This window comes from Lontra canadensis, unplaced genomic scaffold, assembly GCF_010015895.1.
Source record: "Lontra canadensis isolate GAN:19392208 unplaced genomic scaffold, GSC_riverotter_1.0 scaffold109, whole genome shotgun sequence".
Lineage (NCBI taxonomy): Eukaryota > Metazoa > Chordata > Mammalia > Carnivora > Mustelidae > Lontra > Lontra canadensis.
The window spans coordinates 5870056-5891920 of record NW_022631103.1 but is presented as its reverse complement, the minus strand read 5'-3'; the positions used below and the strand labels follow the sequence as shown (position 1 = coordinate 5891920).

General features: G+C 40.7%; 1 protein-coding gene across 6 annotated transcripts in view; it reads right to left on the bottom strand.

The window, feature by feature from the left end:
* NFIA (nuclear factor I A) overlaps positions 1-21865 on the bottom strand; it is a 362345-nt gene that overhangs the window by 262667 nt on the left and 77813 nt on the right. The gene's annotated exons all lie outside the window — the stretch shown is intronic.

The window sequence follows — 21865 nt, the reverse complement described above, 5'->3', positions numbered from 1 at the left end:
CATTTCAGATTGCTAAAAGTGCCATGAAAAAACATAAATATGAAGGCCAATTTTAGATAGAATGCTCCTCCACAGATACATCATGGGAACAGAGACCTGAAGGGTGAAAATAAGGCCAGCCACAGAAAGAGCAGGGGAAAGTGCATTCTAAGCACTCAACTAGTAGTAAAGAGGTTGGCAGGTTCCAAAAATCAAAAGGAGACCAGTAAGGCATCCAAGGAGTGAGTGGTATACAGTGAGGTTGGAAAGGGAGACCATGTGGTGTCTGTAGGCCATGGCAACAAGCTGGATTTTATTCTAAATCCATGGGAAACCATGAAAGGTTTTTAGGCAGAGGAATGATTAAAAACTAATTTAATTCTTTAAAGACTAGTCTGGATACTGTGTGAAGGAGTAAGAACAGAATAAGAGGGGAATACTCAGGATTACCAAAGTAGTCTCAGCAAGGATGATGGTGGTGAGGACTAGAGGGGTCCTCTTTTTTCCCCTTTGGATTGACAAACTTTCATACAAAAATGGGACACGTGTTCTATACGTATTCTAGTTATCTATCTACATTCAGCTTCTAGTGTCTTCAGAGTTCAAAGAGATCTTAAATTTCTTCTCTATTATCTTCATTGTATGTTTGTGGAAACGGAGGTACAGAGGGGTTACCCGACCAGATAAGGCCATGTAAGTAATTTACAGCAGACGTTGCTCAAAGTCAGATGTCAGGGGGCAAAAGCATAATAAAACCTGTAAGTTTACAAACTTTTCTGTTGTCCGCAAAAAGCCTGCCAAGATCCTATGTTTGAAATCTGCAGCTACCCTTACATGTCAAAGCCTTTTTACAGTGTTTAAATCTCACATTAATTCTCATTTGTATATTAAGTAGTCCAGCATTCAGCTCAGACACATAGATGGTACCTACAGGGTTAAAAGAATGTAAGTAGAGTCACATCAGAGAATTGTGGGTTATGTCTGGGAGAAGTTCATAAAAGTAATTTTAAACTCCTCTGTTTTCTTTCAGTTCCTTCCTTCGTGTTTATGTGTAAATTATACCTTACTCTCTAGGTTGCATTTTGCCATTTTCCTCTCATTTCCCCCAAGAAATCTCCCCAATGTGACAATGCTTTTTTTTTTTTAAAAGGGCCAGTATGAAGTTCCTCTGAGTTCCTGCTCTCTTCGAGCACGGCTCCTATCACACAATAATGTGTTATTTTGTTGAATTTTGGCATCCATCTAGCTTGTTTGGTCAGAAGCCAAAAAATTAGAGTGTGTCGGTCCACCAGTTTCTCAGCAGAGAAGCTCTCTTCTCACCCAGCGAGTGTGCTGTACCCTTGGCCTCTGGCCAAGAAGGGAAATCCATTTTACATAAAGAATGCACAAAGCTCAAGTGCTCAGAGACTTTTTACCTACTAAAATAACTTTATGGACAAATGCCAGTCTGCTAGACACATTCTGCAGGAACATTTGGCATGCAAAACAAGGTAAAGTGCTCTGTGGAGGTAGCAAGTTTTTTAGAAACAAGGAAATGGCTGTGCGTGCCCTCGTGGCACGTCACGTGGCTTGGCACAGCCGGTGTGATTGGCTGCGGCCGAGTAAATACAGCCGCCATGTAAGGAGCGGAACGTCGCCCTTCGCTGGCTTCTTAAAATGGCGGCCTGAGTCCGCACCAGGAGAAGCAAGCTGAGTCCCACTCTCAATTTCCCCCCTGAAGTTTTTTGTTTTTGTTTTTGTTTTTAAATAAACCTTAAGGATTTGAGTAGAAACAGATTTCTCACAACTTGCTTCTCCGGCTCAATTTCACAGTTCGGCATACACTCAGGCTCTGTCAAAAGCTTGACAACGTTCCAGGGAAAATATTAACTGTAAACTTTCCAAGAGGAATTAAAGGAGCAGGCAGAAATGTCAGGAAGCCCTCCCTTTTGAAAGCATATCCCAAGTTTGCCGCCTGTATACATTTTGCAAAGGAGCACATGCAGCCCGAGCTCAAATGACCTTCCAGGATGGTCCCACTTCACCATGTCACACAGTGGAAAGGGGAAGGGAAAAAAAAAAAAAAAAGATACATCCTCTTTGGCGAAAAGACACGGAGGTCTCTCCCTCTCCCTCTCAGGCCTGACCAGTTGAACACTGCACACTCCGATGTATAAATATTTGCCTCTGGCTAAAGTTCAAGCAGCCCAGTGTGGCTGCCAGACACAACAGAAAACCAACATCCAAGGGAAAGTGTTTACTGCAGTGGTGGCCAAAGGAGCAACTGCCAGCAAAAGATCGCATCTGATTGGCTGGGCCTGCGTGTGGTGTTATCATAAAGCACCTGGCCACTGGCCATTGGCCACTGGGGTGTTCCCACCCTTTCAGTAATGGTTGGGTTCTTTAATGCACAGCCTTGCCACAGTTAATACAAGACCAAGAGGCATGCCGATGGTTTTACATGTGTTTCTCCACAGCGAGGGGCCTGAATGAGCCAAACCACCGCTATACCTGCTACCACTACTGCAAAACAAGGATTTGCTCCTTGAAATTACCTAGGTAGGGCCCATGGCCTTTTCACACACTCCTGCCTCACAAAGCCACTGGCATTTCTCAGAACCGACACCGCCAGCACACCTCCAGTTCTCCTCCCTATATATTCTGTAATTAAATTCCCCATATCATCATCATTTGATGAATTTAAGCAGCCTTGAAATTTCTGCAAGAAAATAAATTAGGAGACCTCAGATAGATAGGTACCATAGGCTATTTTAAATAAAGCCATACATCCTTCAAATTCTCTCTCCAGAAACCAAAACATACACCATGCTCTTTTACTGGTTCTATACTTCTGAAATAGGGAGAAATAAGAGAAGCTGCCCATCAAAAGATTAAGATCTTTAATAGGGATAAAGGAGCTGAATGAGAAAAGGATCTTGAAGGAAATCTTTTCAGGGAAGTTATGAATTCATAGTTTATGCTAAGCATGGAGCCAGCAGGGCAAAGTCTTTCATGGTTTTCAGTAATCAGGGCAGTTTGAATGCAATCAAGATAAGTCACAAAATTTTTAAATCATTGTCATCCACATAACATTTCTATCTTCATAAACAATAATGAATGAATCAAATTTTTCCTTAATGTTGCAAATGAAATGCTTCTGTTCTGTTGAACTGAAAAGTTATGCAGAACACAGGACAGAAAAGCCAAGGAATATGAAGGTAAGAGCTCCTTTTAAGTAAAATTTTTGATGTAAGGGAACAATAATTTAGGTAAAGCAAGCCAAGCTGTTATGATTTCCTCTGTTTCAAATAAAATACACATTCGCTTAATTGAAATATTTGCTGTTTGTTGAAAATAAAGATGATATTACAACCGTACACAATTCAGAGTTCTAACTTTGAAAATTCCAGGTCCTGAAAATTGATTGATCTTGCTTAAATTTCTGCATCTGAATTTGGCGCAAAACTAAAATAACATGCCCAATAATTCCATTTTTAATTGTCTGTAAAACTTTAACAACTACATCGGTCTTGTGTAATCTAATTCTTAACCAAATGTGTCACTAAGGTTGATCTGTGTTTGACCTCAGAAGCCCAGGACTTATAGTATCAAGTTTGGCTTCCAAGAGATCCCAACGAATCATGGGCAAGAGAATCACAGAGGAATGTTCTGTTCCCAGCTGTGAACAAGACGGAATTAACTCTGAGACGCTTCCTCCTGCTGCCCTCATGGACAGAAAGGTCAAGATGGTTAGCTCTTACAGTCTTGGTACCAACCGTCAAAACAACATGCATGTTAAAAATAGATTGTCTGTAGGCAACTAACATATAAAAGCAGAAAAAATTTTAAATAAAAATAGTTTTAATATATTTAAATTTCAGCTTCAAGTATTTTAAAGACTGTAACATGAAGCCAAGGAGAAAAAGGACCGAACAATAATTTTCCCAAGCGTATTAACTTCACAAAACTTTGAGCCTTAAAATTTTAAAAACAACCATTCTGACCCATGGATGACATTTTTCTTAGGAAATTCCTTGGATTCACAAGCAATTCATTGGGAATTAAAGCACAAGAGGGAAATTTACCACTTTTATTTGTTTATATTTTGATAACTGCATTTTTCTCAGCTCAATTTCTATGGAAATAAAAATTCTGTTTACTGTCAGAGGAATTTCTTTATCTATCAGTGGGGAATAGAGTTGAAATACTATGAGGTTTTTTTTTTTTTTTTTAATGCAATGAAATAATCAAGACATTCCAAGAGGCTATGATACATCAGTTCTATCATAACCATGTAGAAAACCAGGGGCAACTGCTGTTTTATATAAAAGTAGATACTTAAGACTTATCACCAAACAGCATGTTTAATAAAGTCTGCAGCATTTGTATGATAAAATGTTAAAACATTAATAAAACGAAACTGGTGATAAAAGTAATTCTATCTTACAGACTTGAGCATTGAACCAAAATGTACCTTTTAAATAAAAATGTTGCAAATGTAAATATTCCTTTTAAAGCTGCTGAATGCATCACTTTACTAGGAAAGGCTTAGTTATGTTATTTGCAATTCCCTCATTGCACAACAATGTACATTACTGTCTGTAAGCTCTAATTTGGCATGGCGCATCATTAATGACCTGAATGGTGGCTGTTTCACACATACATATTTAATTACAACAGCTGAACAAATTACATATTTATGCTTTATAAAGGGGATTGCCAGTCTAATTCATTTGCTATGCATGCAGGTACAGGACTCCATCTGCAACAGCATCTGCACAACAAGAGCTAACAATTATCCATTGTACAGCGAGTAAGCATATCTGGGGAAACCTGTAAGGGAGGCAGTCATATTAACCATTTCACTGCCTTGGGCCCTGTATTTATTCTAGGGGTCAACATCTTTTAAAACAAAAACTGTAGCCCTTACATGCCTGCCTGGTCATTTCTCAGAATTGACCAGCCCTCTCACGCATTCTGATTTCCAGTGGGTTTAAGATGAGAGAGAGAAATTAAGAATCTAAATCTATACTACAGTGAAGTTGGAGTTCAAGTGAGCAGATGTTTCCTTAAGAGACCTGCACCTCCAGAATTCAAGCACTCGTCCCTAATAGCCCCAAAACGGCCTCTGCCGTGACATCAATGGGGCTTATCTTCAGCCAGGACAGAAGTTCCATTTTTGTTCCCACATCCTCCATCCCACCACAGACCTGGGTGTTTAGAGACGATGGGCCTGAAGAACTTTCTTAAAAGAAAGTGCACTCAGAGCCCCTTCAGAGAGCCCTAAGACCTCTGCTGAGCCATTCTTATCATCAATATACTTTCCAGCTAAGCCACAACTAAAAGCTACTATTCCCTCTTTTGGTAATAAAGTCCTATTCACCAGTACTGCAACCTCATTTTAAATGGCTTCAGGACTTTTGTATGTTTAATTTAATATATCCAATGAGTAATATAAATATTCTGGACCATCACTTCTACTTCAAAACCCAAAGAGGAAGAATTAAGAGTCAGCCAATCAATAGTGAGGTTTCCCATTATCATTTAAGGCTCTTGCTAGGCAGTCAAAAGGCTCCATGGTGATGGCCCCTAAAAGCTCCTCACGGCATCTTTGCCTCTTTAGGCTGCAAAATCAAAGCATGAGTCAGAGGTGTGGGTTTTTAATGTTCCCTCTTGAGTGCCAGGGTCTGACTGGGTGCACGGGGTGAAGAAATGGCAGTCCCAGGCATGGCGCTGGCTGTGAGGGTGTACATGCAGGGCCTGCTTCCCTTCTCCTCGGAGTGTGACTCCTGAGGAGCCAGAGGGTACTGAAGGGTGGGTGCCAAAATGTGCTCCCAGCTATCTATGCAGCTCTGGGCTACGTGAGGGCCAGATTCACATGGGGAGAGAGTCCTGATTCACTTGACATCAGCCACCTATGCAGGAGTTGGCCTTTGGTCAGAAACCAAACTGAGAATGGGAGGTGAGAGCTTCACTGACATCTTCTAAAGGCCAGTAGAACTTTAGAAGAACCAGTGCTTTATCCCTGGGGTTGCAAATCCAAATCAACCATCATGGGAAGAAGAAGAAAAAAATACACACACACACACACACACACACACACACACACACACACATATCTGCACTCCATAGGGAGCTATTGGAAACACAATCTCACTAGGATGCAGAATTGGGGGTACCAATTCTCAGCTGGCCAGAAACCAGACAGAGTATGAACTCCCCCATGACTTCTGAAGTGTCAGAATATCAGCGGACAGGCTTCTTGAGGTGTTGAGATGGTACTCTTCCAAGAGTTTCATGTAAAGCAAACAGCGGCCCTCAAAATTCTACAAGCACCCAATACTCCACTGGAGGCCTCAGTCAGGAGCTCCAGTGGGAATAATGCGCAAAAGTTAAATAGTTTACGAAGGCTTTTATGAACGCTATAAGGCAGCTAAGTCCACCTTATAGATGAGAAGACTGTGGTTCAGAGAAATTAAGTGACTCTGCCAGCACAGAGCTAGTAAGTGGCAGAACTGGGACCAAAGTCCACGACTGTCCTACTATTCCAATTCCTCTGTTCCTCCCGTAAGTCTGATCTTAGCTTCACTGCCCACCTTGCTGCCTTGCTTTGTTTACATAACGTTGTCAACCCCCTCGTGGGGGTCACCAGTCTAGATGCATCTGGATCAGCCCTAGTGTTGGCTTCAAAACCAAATGTAGCAGAAACTACTGGCACCCTTGCCACATCCTGCCCTCCATGCTAGAGGTCACTTGCAGCTGGGCTGGACACGCTTTCCAGTCTCAAACACAAACACCTCAATCTCTCTGCCTTGGGGCTCTCTCTGTCCACAGGGCAGAGCAGGACAGGCTAGAAGCATGGGAAAATTAATGTACCTAAGAGCAACCCTGAACCAGTAAAGGACACGATCTGGCCTTCGGTGAAGCAAGTGTGAGGTATGTTCTATAGTCTCTAAGGGGGAGTAGGGGTGGGCAGAAGGATTGAGCCCCAATGGCAATAATCTGCTCATTATAATGTCTTTTATTGGACTTACCTCCTTCCCATACTCCTTGGGATCACCTCCCAAATAAACTATTTGCACTCAAACCTTTGTCTCAGGGTCTGCTAGCAAGAAAACACAAACTGTAAAAACAAACATTTTGCACTATTAGCAACGGGAGCTTGGCTTTGGGGTCCATGGCTAACTGTAACCTAATACTAATATTCTGCCTTGATTAATTTGTTGCCAAAATGTTATGTACAGTTTGCAGCATCCTTCAGACGGTGGGCAATTCTGATAAAGCCGCAGCCTTGCCAAAGAGATGGTCGCACGGGCAAATGTTGCAGGCACTTGGTTCTGACTCCTGACTCTGCCCTTGTGTTTGTGTGTTCTTCAGCAAGTTATTGACGCTCGGTGATGATCAGCTCCTCATGTGAGCAATGAGGATAATGATTCCTACATCACCACAGCATTGTAAGAAAAAATAGGGCAGTTGTAACAACACTTAGCATACAACCTAGGTTCATAAAAGTTCATGGTTGTCATTGTTACAGAACTACTAGAAGCCATGTGATGTGGAGGAAAACATTCTCTAATGGTAAGATACAAGGTAACAAACTTTTCCCCCTACTGTTTTGTCTATCCTCTAAACCACCTTTAATTAGCCAGGAGTAATTCAAATGCTTTAGCAAACTAACTCCTTTGCTGGTGTGGGTGATATCACCCTAAAAGTTATGGGTGATACTCGGCACCACTCTCCGTAAGTCAATGCTAGAGGCACCTCGGCTGACCTTGGCAACTTTCAAAGCACAAAGCCATACTCTAGTGCACTTCAGCCTTGATCTCTGGCGATCTAGGGGAAGTGGGCAGAGGGAATAACCAGGGACCCACGTAAGATAAATGAGCTCTTGTAAGGTGCCACATACCAATTCATGCGCTCGAAGGAAGAGATGAATGGTGCCTTGAAAGAGCTGATTTACTGTCTAAGGAGAAAGTCTCCTATAGATCTTCATTAAGAATGCTAACTTCCCAAGGTTGATTTGCAAGAGTGGCTACTGTGTGGGACAAAAGACAAAAGACAAAAAAAAAAAAAAATTATAAAGTTTGCAAACGTCAAGGTCTTACAGAACCAATAACAGAGGTGGTTTATTAAAGCTCCTCTTTGTTCAGGATACCTTAAATTTGAGGATGAGGATTATGGAAGGGGGAGTCTGACTAGCTCAAAATCAAGGGGGACTTGTGTATAAAGCATGGTCTTCCAAAAGATATCCACAGAGGATAGAAAACATTTTTACCATAAGCACTATACCAAAATATAATATAACCTCCTTTAATGATTCAGAACATACCTGAGTTTTACAAGAGAGGATTAATTTCTCAACACTTCAAAATTTCCCTGTGTTTAGGATAGTGATAACAACAATGAATTGTTAACAATTAAATGAAATAATGTACATGACATCACTAGGTAAATGATGTTATATAAATATTTTTTAATTCAGGGTTAATATTATGACTATCATCATGAGTTCACTAAATACTATTTAACATATATAGAGAAGGTAAGGGAAACTGGAATCACTTAGCCCTATGACATACATTTGAATTTTTTTGAACTAACTCCTGATCAGCTTCTTGTAAATTTTTTCATAAATACAGAAAGCTAATGAGGAAGGAGGGAAATACAGATAATTCTACTTTTCTCATTCTTATATTCCCAATAATTGTCAGAGTTTCCTGTAAATGATTTAGAAGGCTTGTTTTGTCACAGAAACATAATAATACAAATATCTCTTGAATAAATGGATTTTTTTTAAAGATTTTGTTTATTTATTTGACAGACAGAGATCACAGGTAGGCAGAGAGGCAGGCAGAGAGAGGAAGGGAAGCAGGCTCCCTGCTGAGCAGAGAGCCCGATGTGGCTGGATCCCAGGACCCCGGGATCATGACCTGAGCCGAAGGCAGAGGCTTTAACCCACTGAACCACCCAGGTGCCCCAATAAATGGATTTTTAAGATTAATTTATTAGAGTATGATCCCTCTTTTATTTAAAAATGCATAGAAGGAAAGAAAGGGGAAAAAGTAGGGGCAGAATTAATTTTAATATTCACCTATGGTTTTCTATACTAGAAATATTACCTGTTTAAGAAATAAGTTGAAAGAAAATGAAGTAAGTTTTTAAATATCAACACATTTTACATGAAAAAAACTTTAAGTAGAAGTAAATAATTAGGGGGGAGAAAAACTCACTCTTTCATTCCTCACCGCCCCCCACCGGGAGAGCACGAATGCAGTCCCCCACACTCTTTCATTTCTATTCTATAGAATAGCCACTGAGATGAAAGAAGGAACTTGGTAGGACTCCTTTAATAAGGAGATTTCAAGGCCATTACCATTCACTAATTCATGCCTGCCCTCCTCACCCTGCAAAGTTTATGATCCACCTTGAAACAATGACATTTATAACAAAAACAGCAGCAATATTTAAAAAGGGGAAAAATTTAGTATCTGACAAAGTGGAAGTCTGGCCCATGTGGTGGCCCTTTACCAGCCTCTAGGTAGCTTTCCGCTCTTGGTGACACAGCAGTTAACCAAAGGCCTTAGAAGGGCACATGAGCTTTCACAAGCAGACTCTTGCCTTCCCCTTGGGCCCCATGCTGAACCACCAAAAGTGCTGGAACATACCCTCTGATCTTCCGTGTGCTACCCTTCCTCTCTCCTCCTCACAACAGCCCTTTATGCCTTGCAGCTCCCACTCAGCCTCTCCAACTAAGCCAGGAGAAACCTCTTTCAGAGAGAGCCCTGAACACTACATGTAAGTCTGTCACAGGCCAAGCTTTAGGAGTCCCTTAGAAAAGGGACTGTGTATGAGCTCCTCGATGACAGGAGCGTGTCTAACACAGCACATGGCACACAGAAGGTGGGACAACAACCCTGCGGTTACAGGACATTTCCCACCATCCTGAAATAAACGACACAGAAAGGGTTAGTTTCGAAGTCAAATAATAAATGATGTTTTGGCGACCCGTCTGTGAATCCCCAATAAAGGTCAAGACTTGTCGTGTTTTTTTTTTTTTTTTGAAACCCTTTACACCATCACCCAGGAGGAAGCCACATTTTCAACAATACCAATATTTCAAGCCTGTTCTAGCCACAAAGGGCGCTCTTCACCATGGGCCAGGGTACCCCTCAAAAAAACAAACCCTCTCTTATCGCTGCCCTATCCAAAGTTCGTCTCCAAATCCTAACTTTTACAATTCAAGGCATAACTTCGGCCCCATCAAATGTGGCTCAAATAAGGTTATCAAACAGAACCTGCCCTCCCACTCGATCGTGTGGGATCCCGTGGGGCCAGAAACACAGCCCCCTTCCCTCTCAGTTTCCTGTGCAAATGGCAGCCACCTGGCTTCTAGCTAGTGCTGCACCACACGGGGGCATTCGTCCACTCGCCTCCCTTTTCTCATCTCCCCACCCTGCACTGGAGTCATAATTGAGGGTGGCATTCCCCAACCCGCTCCATGAAAAGCCCATTTCGTTCTTAGACCGCGTGGGAAAGAAAAGAAACCCTCCACCTCCTGCAGCGCACAGAGGCACGCACATCACTTCCGGAGGTGCACACACACACGGTGGCACGCACATCACTTCCGGAGGCACGCACATGTCACTTCCAGAGCAGGTAACACTGCCTGGGGAAAGCCTACCCAACAGCTCAGCAAACTTCCCCAGATTCCCTGGCCCCACAGGGAGTGCACGTGTTTCCCAATAAAGGAGGGCTGGGAAGAGACCCAGGGCAGAGTTTCTGGAAGTGCCCTGAGCCCTGGACTCCCGAATCTGAACCATGCCTTCACCACCCACTCTGCCTCTTCCTTTAAGACACCTCACATCTGGGAGGAAGAAAAGATGAGAGACAAAATGAAAGCTGGAAGATAATATAACTAACACTGCTTAAAGTGGAGAAAACGGCCAGATGCCCAAGCCATCCCTCTCTCCATCTACTTCTCATCAGCTCTGCCCCCTGTCATCAATCTTTATTCCCTTGTCCCTAAAACGGAATAATATTTATTGAGAGCGTATTGAGTGGCGGTCGCCATGCATCCATTACCTCACTTAGTCCCCTCAGGTATCACCCTTGTCCCTCTGCCTGAAGGAGCAGTAAGAGGCTGAGGGCAGTGAAGTCACTTGTCCAAGGTCACACAGCTGCAGAGTGATAGGTCTGGGCTACCTGGCCAGACCTCCCGCATTCCTTCTATGGCAGGCCCTCACCTCTCACAGGAAATACATAGGAACGTCGTCACCTTCCTGTCCAGAGAGGTGAGAGAAATAAAACACCAGAGAATCACAAAGGCAAAGAAAGCAACCCCTTACCCTTCCCTTGGGGGTAGATTGGAGGGCCCTGTAAATGCAAAATGGTGGCTTCTCCACCCTGGACCTCAAACGTAGCACACAGATACCACCTTTTACATTCTGATGTGCATCTTCCCAAGGAACCCTCATAGAAATTACTTCTCCATCATCTTCACCACAGATACACAGGATGGCTGGGGCAGGCTAGAGACTGTCATCTTTGGAGAAATTGCAAGAGAATTCTCAGGCATGGAGAAGTTAAGTGACTTACACACGATCACACAGGGACGGACCCAGGGAGAGAACCCAAGTACCTTGACCCCCATGATCTTTCCTCGATTTACTTATTAGCCGGTATGACTGTCTCAGATCTGTCCTTCCCAGCAGCCTTCCATGTTTCTCAGCAAGAGCTGCCAATTTTTCTTTCCTAGATGAGCAATGAACCTTCCAAGGGTATCAAAACAAACAGTGGAAAGAGCACTGGCCTTTGAGCCAGAATAAAATCTAGGGGGCTCAAGTCCCAGGCATTTACTGGTTGTGAAACCCTAGGCAGGATTCACAGGCAGTTGGGTTTCAGCTTCCTCATCTGCAATGTGGAGGTAACAATAACTGCCCTCTCCACCTCATAGGGTTGTCAAGAAAATCAAATGAGAGAATGGATGTGCAGAGTTCCTTATAAAACTGCAAATACTGTACAAATAGAAAGGATTATTATTTTTGGATTCAATAGACTTTCTCAGTTGAAAGAAGCCCTGTTGTAGCTGGATGGTCAAGTTACGTTATAAATAACCAAGAAAAATGTTCTGGTTCCTGAAACAATTTTACCAGCCTGCGCACTCCCATGAAAGGACACTGGTTGTAAAATGAATTAAATCAGCACTCTTTGCTATCTTCGGGACATAAATTGTTACTAGCTGAGGATAGGAAGGGGGATGGCTATTTTCAAAGGCATACAGACCTCAGGCTATAAAAAGCTGACCCTCCCTAGTCTAGAACACAGGGCACGGGGCACGAAGGAAAAACAAAGGGGTTTGCCTGCTGGTTTTACAATAGGAATTATCCAACATGGACTGCCTTATCTCCAACAATGGTTGAAACAGCTCATATGCTAAACTCAGCTTCTTGTTAAATATTTCAAGGATGCTAATGGAACCAAAAGATCAACTCCGTTATGCATCAACAGGCTGGCTTTATCCTAAAACCAATTATAAATAAACTTCTAAATACAGCCTGCTTTAAATATGCATTTAAAAAAAAAAAAAAAAACCAACATCCAATCTTCATGCCATCCGTCACCAGCACATATCTGACTCATCTAAAACGCACTGTCTTCAGGGACCCAGTCCTGTGCCTCTGTGACCATTTGCCTTCAGAATCATAGCTAGTACAGCATTATTTCTAATAACTTCTAAAGGCTCCTTTCTCTTTAGGAAGCAGAAATTCACTGCCAAACACACTGCTTCCATTCACAAGATTATTTATGGCACTGATAATTGAATTCTGGTCACATGACTAAGGAAGACTGGGTTCAGAGGGAAAAGAACCTAACCATAATTTCTAGAGAGATCCATAAATTACTGCTTTTCTCCCCTGGAGGTTGAAGTCCTTGGAGCTCTATGGATTCTTCCCCAGCATTTATGCTAAGTTTGGAATCATCATAGAAATTCCTCTCTCTGCACTCAGTGACAAAGCTCCTGAGATAAATCCTCTGAAATTACCCTTTGCATCAACCCCTGAGAACCTCTAAGGGGAGCAAAGGAAATCCCCCTTATTTTTGAGGATCCCATGTTGCTGTCTCCAGTAGAGCACACTGTTCCTAAGAGGTACAGCCGCTTAGAATTAAAGGTGTATGAACCTACTCCAGTGTTCTCTTTCCCCTACAAAAGCACACATCACATCATACCCATACAAACACAGGACTGTGGGCATGGCGGGGCAGAGAGGTGATTCTCTTACACCTTCCCAGATTAGATCAGCAGCACACTTCCTTCATTTCTTTACACAACCTACAAAAAAATCTTTCCTAAATAAGCCACCCTTCCTCCTCCCAAATCCGATATTCAATGTTTTAACAAAGATGGGGCTTTAATGATTCAATGTAGCCTGCATTACGGATAACATTTATCTCTTATTATCCTTTGGCTCAACCAGAGAAGAAATGTCACTATAGTTACTTTCAAAATATTTTCAAATTATGCTTAAAATAAAAATACAATGAATAATGTCAGTCTAGAAAGAACATCAAACATTTTTTTTCCTCTAAGAAATGTCCTCTTAAATATATCACATTTCCATGTGCTTGGCTTCTTATTTCAAATAGATGGGTTAAACAACATCGTCCTATTGTAATACTTGGAGCCTGGAATAAATTTAGCATTTTAGAATTTTTCCACAGTCCCTTTTATTTAACATCTCAGAGAACATAATAAACAGTATTTGATAAAAGATCAGGAATAAAAGAAATTGAGAGAGTAAATAAATCTTCCAAGGTTACATGGCCAATCTGGTATCCATTCAAGAGCTTAGACTAAGTATGAACTCGAGCAGTCACATGTGCGTATGCACGTGCACACCCAACGCCCCCCCACCCCCGCCACACACATACACACACCCCAGAGCAAAGGCAAATGCTGTGTTAGTAGCTGAGGCATTATTTTCTGTCCTTCTCTATTTAGGAAATAATTCTCTCATTTTTTTTTTTTTAAATGAAACTGAAACAGAGTCCAGTAGCTATTTAAAACAAACAAACAAACAAAGTCTGCTTCTTTAGAAGCTTATCAAGACCCAACACCTTTGCCGGTGCACCATCACTGATGTTGGCACAGTGTGGTGATAAGTGTCCAGCCGTTAGAAAGGCAGTGACATGAATTTTTGCTCAGCTCAGACCCTCTTCTGAAGTTCCAAAGTAAAGAAATAATACTTCCCATTAGATTCAGCAAAGAACCTCATTTTGCAGGAATGTTCCATTGTTACTGATACTATCTTTGTCATTTAGATGGCAGAAAGGGGTTGGGGGGCGGGGGAGGGCAGCGGGGGTTGGGGGGTGGACGGGGTGCAGCATATTCCCAGGCAAGAGTTCAGGTTAGGTTATGGTCCTAAACATGCAGAAATTCTACACTGGCTGGAGTACAGGGAAAGTGCCAAATGCTACAGTCAGGCTGTAAGCTACCTTCACGGACCATTTACCAGCAAGCTGGGTTTCTGGGGCTAGCTTAGCCATGTAGGTCTTAGCCATAATTTGCTCAAGATCCCTACAGCTCAACAGAGGTCATCTTCAGTTTTACTATCTCCCCACATCTACAGGCCCTCCTCCTCCCCTGTGCAGGGGAAGGAAATTCTGATATACTGCTATGGATCAGAGCCACCGTGAACCTGTCCAAATGCCACCTACATTTTCGGTCCTTCAGGGAGACAAGTGTGAACTTACTCATTCACTTACCCTCTGTTGTGCCATGGATGCTTTTGGGAACTTGATGAAAGCTACAGCTGATGATATCCAGGAGCTGTAGACAGACAGCTGTCTCTGCATAAGGATCCCCAGGGTCACCCTGAGGGGCCAGATGAAGAGACCAACATAGTGCCTACTGGTACACAGTAAAACTTGGATTGCCTGGCCGATGCTAGCTGTTACCAAGCCAAGACAGTGAACATCTAAGAGTACATGGCAGGGACAGTGGGAAATTCTTCCTTTATATACCACAGAAAGATCATAGTATAATTGGAGATGGCATAAATAACATTACTTTTATTCCAATCCCAAAGGGGAAAGCCAACCTTTGCTGTTAGAATTCAATCAGAGGGAAAAATAAAAAACTGGTTTAGTCAACTAATTTGACTAGATGAACAATTATCAAGGAGTTACTATGTGCAAGAAGCCAAGATTTATGGAGAATACCGAAGAATCACAAGACTGTTACTACCCACTGGAAATTCGGAGCCAAGTTGGGAAGAGAGAAGAACAAGAGGTTACTGACATCCCAGGCCATGTTTTTTTAAAAATCTTTTGGTTTCTCCAGTAAGTAATATAACATCTAATAAATACCTATTGACCACTGAACACTACCAAAGACACAAATACCTAAAATACAAGGCAGACAAAGAATACTGTAGAGCCAATCACAGAGTAGGTAAGGTAATTGCACTGGAAAACAGAGACCCTCTTCGAAAAAGGAAAGCTGGGAAGTCTAGAGACTTCAGGAAGAAATTGCATTTACAATGCAGGCTGGGGATTCCTTTAAACAGAGAAGTAAGGGTAGGAAGAAGGGTATTCCTGGAGGGACTGAAAGACCACCACGGAAAAAGTGTCCTGGAAACACACAGCAAATAATCAAATTGATGGAACACAGAACAGATTAGGGGACAGGGATGGGGAAACATATATTTAGAATCTCTATTCTGTGCTTGTTACACAGTTGGAAAAACCAGGCTTCAGACTGTCTATGTTGCTTTTTAAGCTTGCAGCAGCAGGGGGGAAAAAAAACCTTGTAGTATTTATCTAGAAGCCATCCAGACCCACTAAAATTACTTTTATTTTTCTTTCAGGAGGAATCAACTCAATCTTGTAATTAAACAGAGTCAGGGCTAAGTTTAATAAGTTGCTATTTTATCCATTCAGGCTTCCCATGAACAGAGGCCCAATACAAGGAGCAAAAGATTCACAGGTCTGTTCTTTGTTTTATGTAGCCACATCTTGTCTCCAATGAAATTATGATAAGACAGACTTTGTTTTCTAAACAAGCTTGGGGCCTTCCATAAGCAGAGGAAGCAAGTCTTGCTGCAAAAAAGGAAAATGCTGATAATTGGGTGAAAGAAAAAATATTTAACAATCATTCATAATGAAGCTTTCGAGCACTTGTGATCGAAGCTCTAAGCTTATAGGAAAACACCAAGACTGTGACAGCCAGTGCTTATAGGAAGGAGACATGTAACCTCTATTGCAAAGGCATGAAACTGTCCTAGGATAACACAAATATAATGTCATTTTAAAGAAATACAACAGGAGACGTTTCATTGAGTATTTTCAAGAATCACAGCCACTGAAAATGCTAGTGACCATAATCTCCATTATCGCATTTGGGAAGCTAAAACTTAAGATTCCCTAAAGAGATCTCAAAAAAAAAAAAAGTTTTTTTTTTTTTTAAAGGCTTACCCAGCTGTATATTTAGTTTGAGTTGATGTTATAAATAATGCTCTTTTATTTTTATATAATCTTTCTTCAACATAAAAATAAAAGTGCAATTTACTTCGGGGTTTTTTTGTGTGTCAAAAACTATTATCCCTTCATCTCTCTCTGGAAATATACCTGTAATCTACATGCACACACAGAGACAGAGCACTTGGGCAGAAGCTGATGCACCTGAAATCAGTTGTTACAGAAGAATAATGTAAATATAACTCAATTCTTGAACTTCAACAAAAGCATTATTAGTTGTTACAGGTCTTGCAGTTGGCACTTGCACAACTGGTTACGAGCTTACATATATCAGTATGAGTTCATTCCACAAGCTTGTAGGACTGTTGATGCCTCAGTATTTAACATAAATGTATTTGTCAAACTTGGCTTAAACATGTATACATCGGGTAACACAGGAGTCTTTTAGTAAAAAGTCCTGATAATGTCTTTCTAATTAAAGCTCAGACCTGTTAACACGTCCATAGTCCTCTGTCTGATCCAACACATAAATGAAAGGTATCAACTGGCATGAAATCTTCATACCTTATTAACTTTACATCAAAATCTGTATATATGAAGAACATCCAATATTGGAATTTAAATACCATTTAAGATTTGAGCTAGGGGGTTTTCCAGGCACACCCAGAAATCTACTGGAGATAAAGATAAGCTATGACATGCTTTTGAAAGACTGGAGGTAGAGGAAATAAAATTAAAAGAAAATGAAAAGGATCATAACACCTAAAATCTGCAAATATTTTAATGGGAAATAACACCATTCCTGGCTTACAGAAATAAAAGGATTAATCACTGCAGATTTGTCCCTTCTACTGAGATCCTTTTTCAAATTATTTCGAATGAATACATGAAGGGTTGATTTTTAAACCCATGTAAAATTCTTAGAGACAATGCAGACTGACTTAATTATAATCAATAAAATCTACAGACGTTGATGCAACCCAGCAGAAACATCACTACCAAAAAGCATGGCATAAAAATCACTCCATGACTCCCTTTGTACACAAGAGTGATATGACCTTAATAAATATTTCATTCCTTTCAGCAAATAACCAAGCTTCAAGATGGCAAATTTTAATAGCAAGGAAATAATAACATAATGACTCTACTAAGAAAACGCCTCATTTAGATCAAAGCAAACTTATTCTAACTTCAAGTCGTTACTCTCCGAACCCATTTGTCATCCCGCATGAGCATACACTTACCCTTCCTTTCCACATACAGAAGGATGTATTGCCTAAAGAGGTTTTACTGGGGACTTTACTCCCTATAGCAACATTTGAAAAGTCATAGGGGAAAAGACTTAAGTCCAAGTACCTTTTCTTTCCATCTTCACACAAAGAAGTGATGAACAAATATTCTTTAGTTAATTGCCTATAGGGGAAAGCCAATGGTCAGGTCCAGCAATGGCCTGTACGGTGACTTTCAGGTTTTTTTATTTTGTTTTGTTGTTTTGCTTGGTTTTGGGGGGGTATGTGTATGAGTTGTAATTAGCAGCTAAGAGCTCAAATCCTACAAATAGTTTGATTGTTTTTGTTAAGTGCATTATTTACCCACATTTAAGTCCATCTGCTATTTTGCATCTCACTCACCCAAAGTGGGTGAATCCTCTGATGGAGGGGAAAGAGACTGCATTTGGGTCACAGACAGAGCTGGGTTCAAAGATCAACTCCAAAACGTATGGTCATATCTCAGTCCAGTCACTTTAGTGCTCAGAGTTTTGGTATCCTCATCAGGGCAACGGGGTTATAATACACAATTTATGAAATCGCTATGAGGATGAAGGAACAACTTAGATGCATCTGGCACAACCCTGCTCATGTTATGGGTCCATACTAAGTGGAAACATAATATATTCCCATACCAACAACTCCTCTGTCCTTCTCCTTGTCTCTAAAATTAGAGTCCCGCTTTATAACTCCATTCTAAAGTAGACTGTGATACAGAATCTGGACAATATTTTATTTTTAATGCTAAATAGATTACTTAGGGTAGTGGACTAGTTCACATATCTATTTACTTCCTTCCGTAATTCATAAGGATTGTCTTAGCATAGTTTCCCTAATAAAAAACAGTTTTGCCTTTTACCTTCTAGCTTATGGTTACTGAAATATTTAATTATCCCAGCATTATGAGAGATTTCGCTAACTGGCTGGGCCTAACAAAGTGAATACATGTTGGGATTGTATGAATGTTGTAAAGGTCTCCATGCTTCTGGGGTACTACTCAGTAGGCGGCCAATTCCCTCTACAATACCTTCCTATATCAAGGAGTAACCCTTGAGATTATCCAGAGCTGCTATTTGGATTTCGTTTGGGTTTTGTTTTTTCCTCTTTTTTTTTTTTTTTTTAAATTAACATCTAGATCATGAAAACCCAAATTTATAATCCTGAGAAGAAATGATCAGGATCAAGTAAGCAGAAATCTTTTGTCTCAACTTATGGACATGTGGAAGCTTCCCGAAATTGTCAAGGACATTAAAGAGCAACTAATCACTGATAAGCTGCAAAAAGGAATAAGCACAAACTTTTACGGTGAGTCAACGGCTGGAATCAAACAGATACCACTTTCCTTTAGTGCATGCTTTCCTATGATTAAGAGTTCTTCAAACTTCTATAATTCTTGAGTTTAATTAACTAAAATATATACATAGCTTGGTAGCAGCTCAACTATACCATCCATATAAAACAGGCTCTTTAATCAGTGTGAAATGGCCGCTTTTTATAAAGCATTTTTGGAAGAGTCTCCCAGGGTTTGAAGAGTTAAATACACAGATAAAGAGACAGAAAAGAGTTCCTTCCAATAGAAGTTATTAAAATCAGATGCAAATGACTTGTAAAATAGATTTACTGTAGACTAAAAGTACTTTTTAAAAAAAAATGCAGTTTATCCATAAATTTTTAAAAAAGGAAAATATGTATGGGTTAACTTTGATATTTTACTGTAATGTAGTAATACAGAATTAACATTAAATGGCATGTTCTTTTCTAACTTTTCTACTAAAACTCTAAATAAACTTCGCCAAGAATGAAATAAATCCATTTAATGTTCCCTCAACAGTTTGTTCATCGTTAGCAATGACCTACTCCATATAATGCAATAGCATTTGACTAAAAAATAAGGCACTGGCCTTGCCCCAAGTGATACTTTTCCTTTATGATGGTCCAATCGGGAAATTTTTATATGTATTGGAGGTCAAAGGATACCCAGGCCCCGCATCTGGGTTTCCTGTTGAGTTCTTGCCTGTGGCAGGCCCGTTCCCTGGCAAATACCACAGCCATTTACCACCTCCCCATCACTGTCTGCTTCAGGGACTAGAAAGGTGCATAGTCATTTCCCTGAATTTTCTTGCAGCAAGGGATCCAGTTTTAACCACTGAATCCTAAAGAGATGCCACCTGTGTAGTTTCTGGAAAAGTTTTTCCTTCTCTGATAAATGGAACAAATTAGGTTAGCATGACCCAGCTCCCCCATCATCTTGCCTTAAGCATATACATGGCAACCATAACATGACAAGAATTACAAATTCCAAGTCAACAAATAAGCATGTCAGGACAGAAAAATGGAAAGTGCCTGGATTCTTACCAGTATGTGTGAACCAGTGAACCACTGCTAGCTACTACCTGTGCACTCACCATTGGGTAAGAAACATCAATCTTTATTTCAGCTACTGATTTTTGCTTCTTGCAGCCAACAGCTTCTCAGGATCCAGCTGCCATTATTTAAAACATTATTTAATTCACAGAAAAATCTGGATTTCTAGATTCTTTGAAGAAAAAAAAAAAAAAGGAGGAGGAGAAGAAGAACTGGGACATGGGGCCCAGGTTTTCACAAAACACCCAGCACTGACTACCTGGAGCTAAGGGGTCTTTCAAGGGGACTCACCGGCTTTCAACGGGATGTGAGTTCTGTCTGTCCAGAAACTACTTTGCTCCTTTCATTAGCTGTTGGCTGCTTCAACCATGTGAACATGAGACCCTACCCACAGCATACATAAATGTATACCATGCACTACAAAAACAAAGTACTATTATAATCAACAATTTTTTTTTTTTTTTTGCCTCCTGGAATCCAGATAACTGGCATAGATAGTCATAATCAGACTACCTATTTTCTTTTCCTGACTACGAACTTCTTCAGTAGGCACTGGTTTTGAATTCCTAGCACACTATAGAGAGAAGAGGAAAGAGAGCATGTCACCAGGGGGCTGTATATTACCTGGGAGAAGGGGGGTGGTTAATATGAGCTAAAGACAATATGATAGTGATGATGATGGTAATAATACCCACTATTTACTGTGATTTTTATGAGAGTCAAGCCAGTGTGCTAAGTGCTTTGCAAATACTATGCCACTTAATCCTAAGAAGAAGATATTAGGCAAGTACTAGTACCTTTATTTTAAAAATAAAGTGAGTCTCAGAGAAAGTAACTGTTCCAAAATCACACAGTGCAAGGAAAATTTGAATCTCAGTCTTTCTGATTCTAAGACACATGCTATTCAACCACAGGTTATATTGCTTTACAAAGAAATTTGAAAGGATCTGACTTCTTTGAGAAATATTCAGTAAGATTTTTCAGAGCCTACAACTCACTCCTATGTAACTACATTCTAACATGAACATTATGCCAAAGATTTGATTTTTAATACCCACTAGTATAAGTCTTAATTCCGGTATAGGATTTTTTTTTTTTCCAAAAGGCACTTCCTTCTTAAGTGTAACTGACCTGGTACAGTAAATTCTCAAGATTCAAAAGTGACTCATTTCCAAAGCTCCACACATTAGCAGCTGGTATTATTCAATCTGAGATTTAAATTTATAATGTACTCTTGATAATGTACTCCCAATACATTTTTCACTTCTCTATCTCTTGAATGACACAAGATAAAAGATCTTTAAGGTATAAATATTTTATACAAACTTTCACTCTGTTTTTCCTCAGCCATTTTCCATTTGCAAACACTAGACATCATGCAAAAAAAACAAAAGGTTGAGAGAGTTTTATGGATTATGCTTGGGGGTGGGGGGGGGTGCGCTGAGAACTGCTTATCCATTCTGCTGTGGCAGCAGACACCACAGCAGCCCAACGGCCCTTGCTGGCTAATCAGAATGTTCCACCCTAAATGGGGTCTGATTCAAAGTACTGTTTCTCCATGGGGCAGAGAGTGGGCTGTAAGGGTACAAATTCTCAGTATCATCTACAGTGATAAACTAAGTTTGGGCAGGGCACTAGGGGTGCCAGTGGAAGCCTGGTACAACATAACCTCATCCAACTGGAAGGGTCAGGACACAGCCATGTAGAGGAATAGAACCTTACTAGAAATCGGAAAACCTTCATGAGGCATGTGGCTTCTGGCAAATCATTTATTAAGTCTAAGCCTCTCTTTTCACATT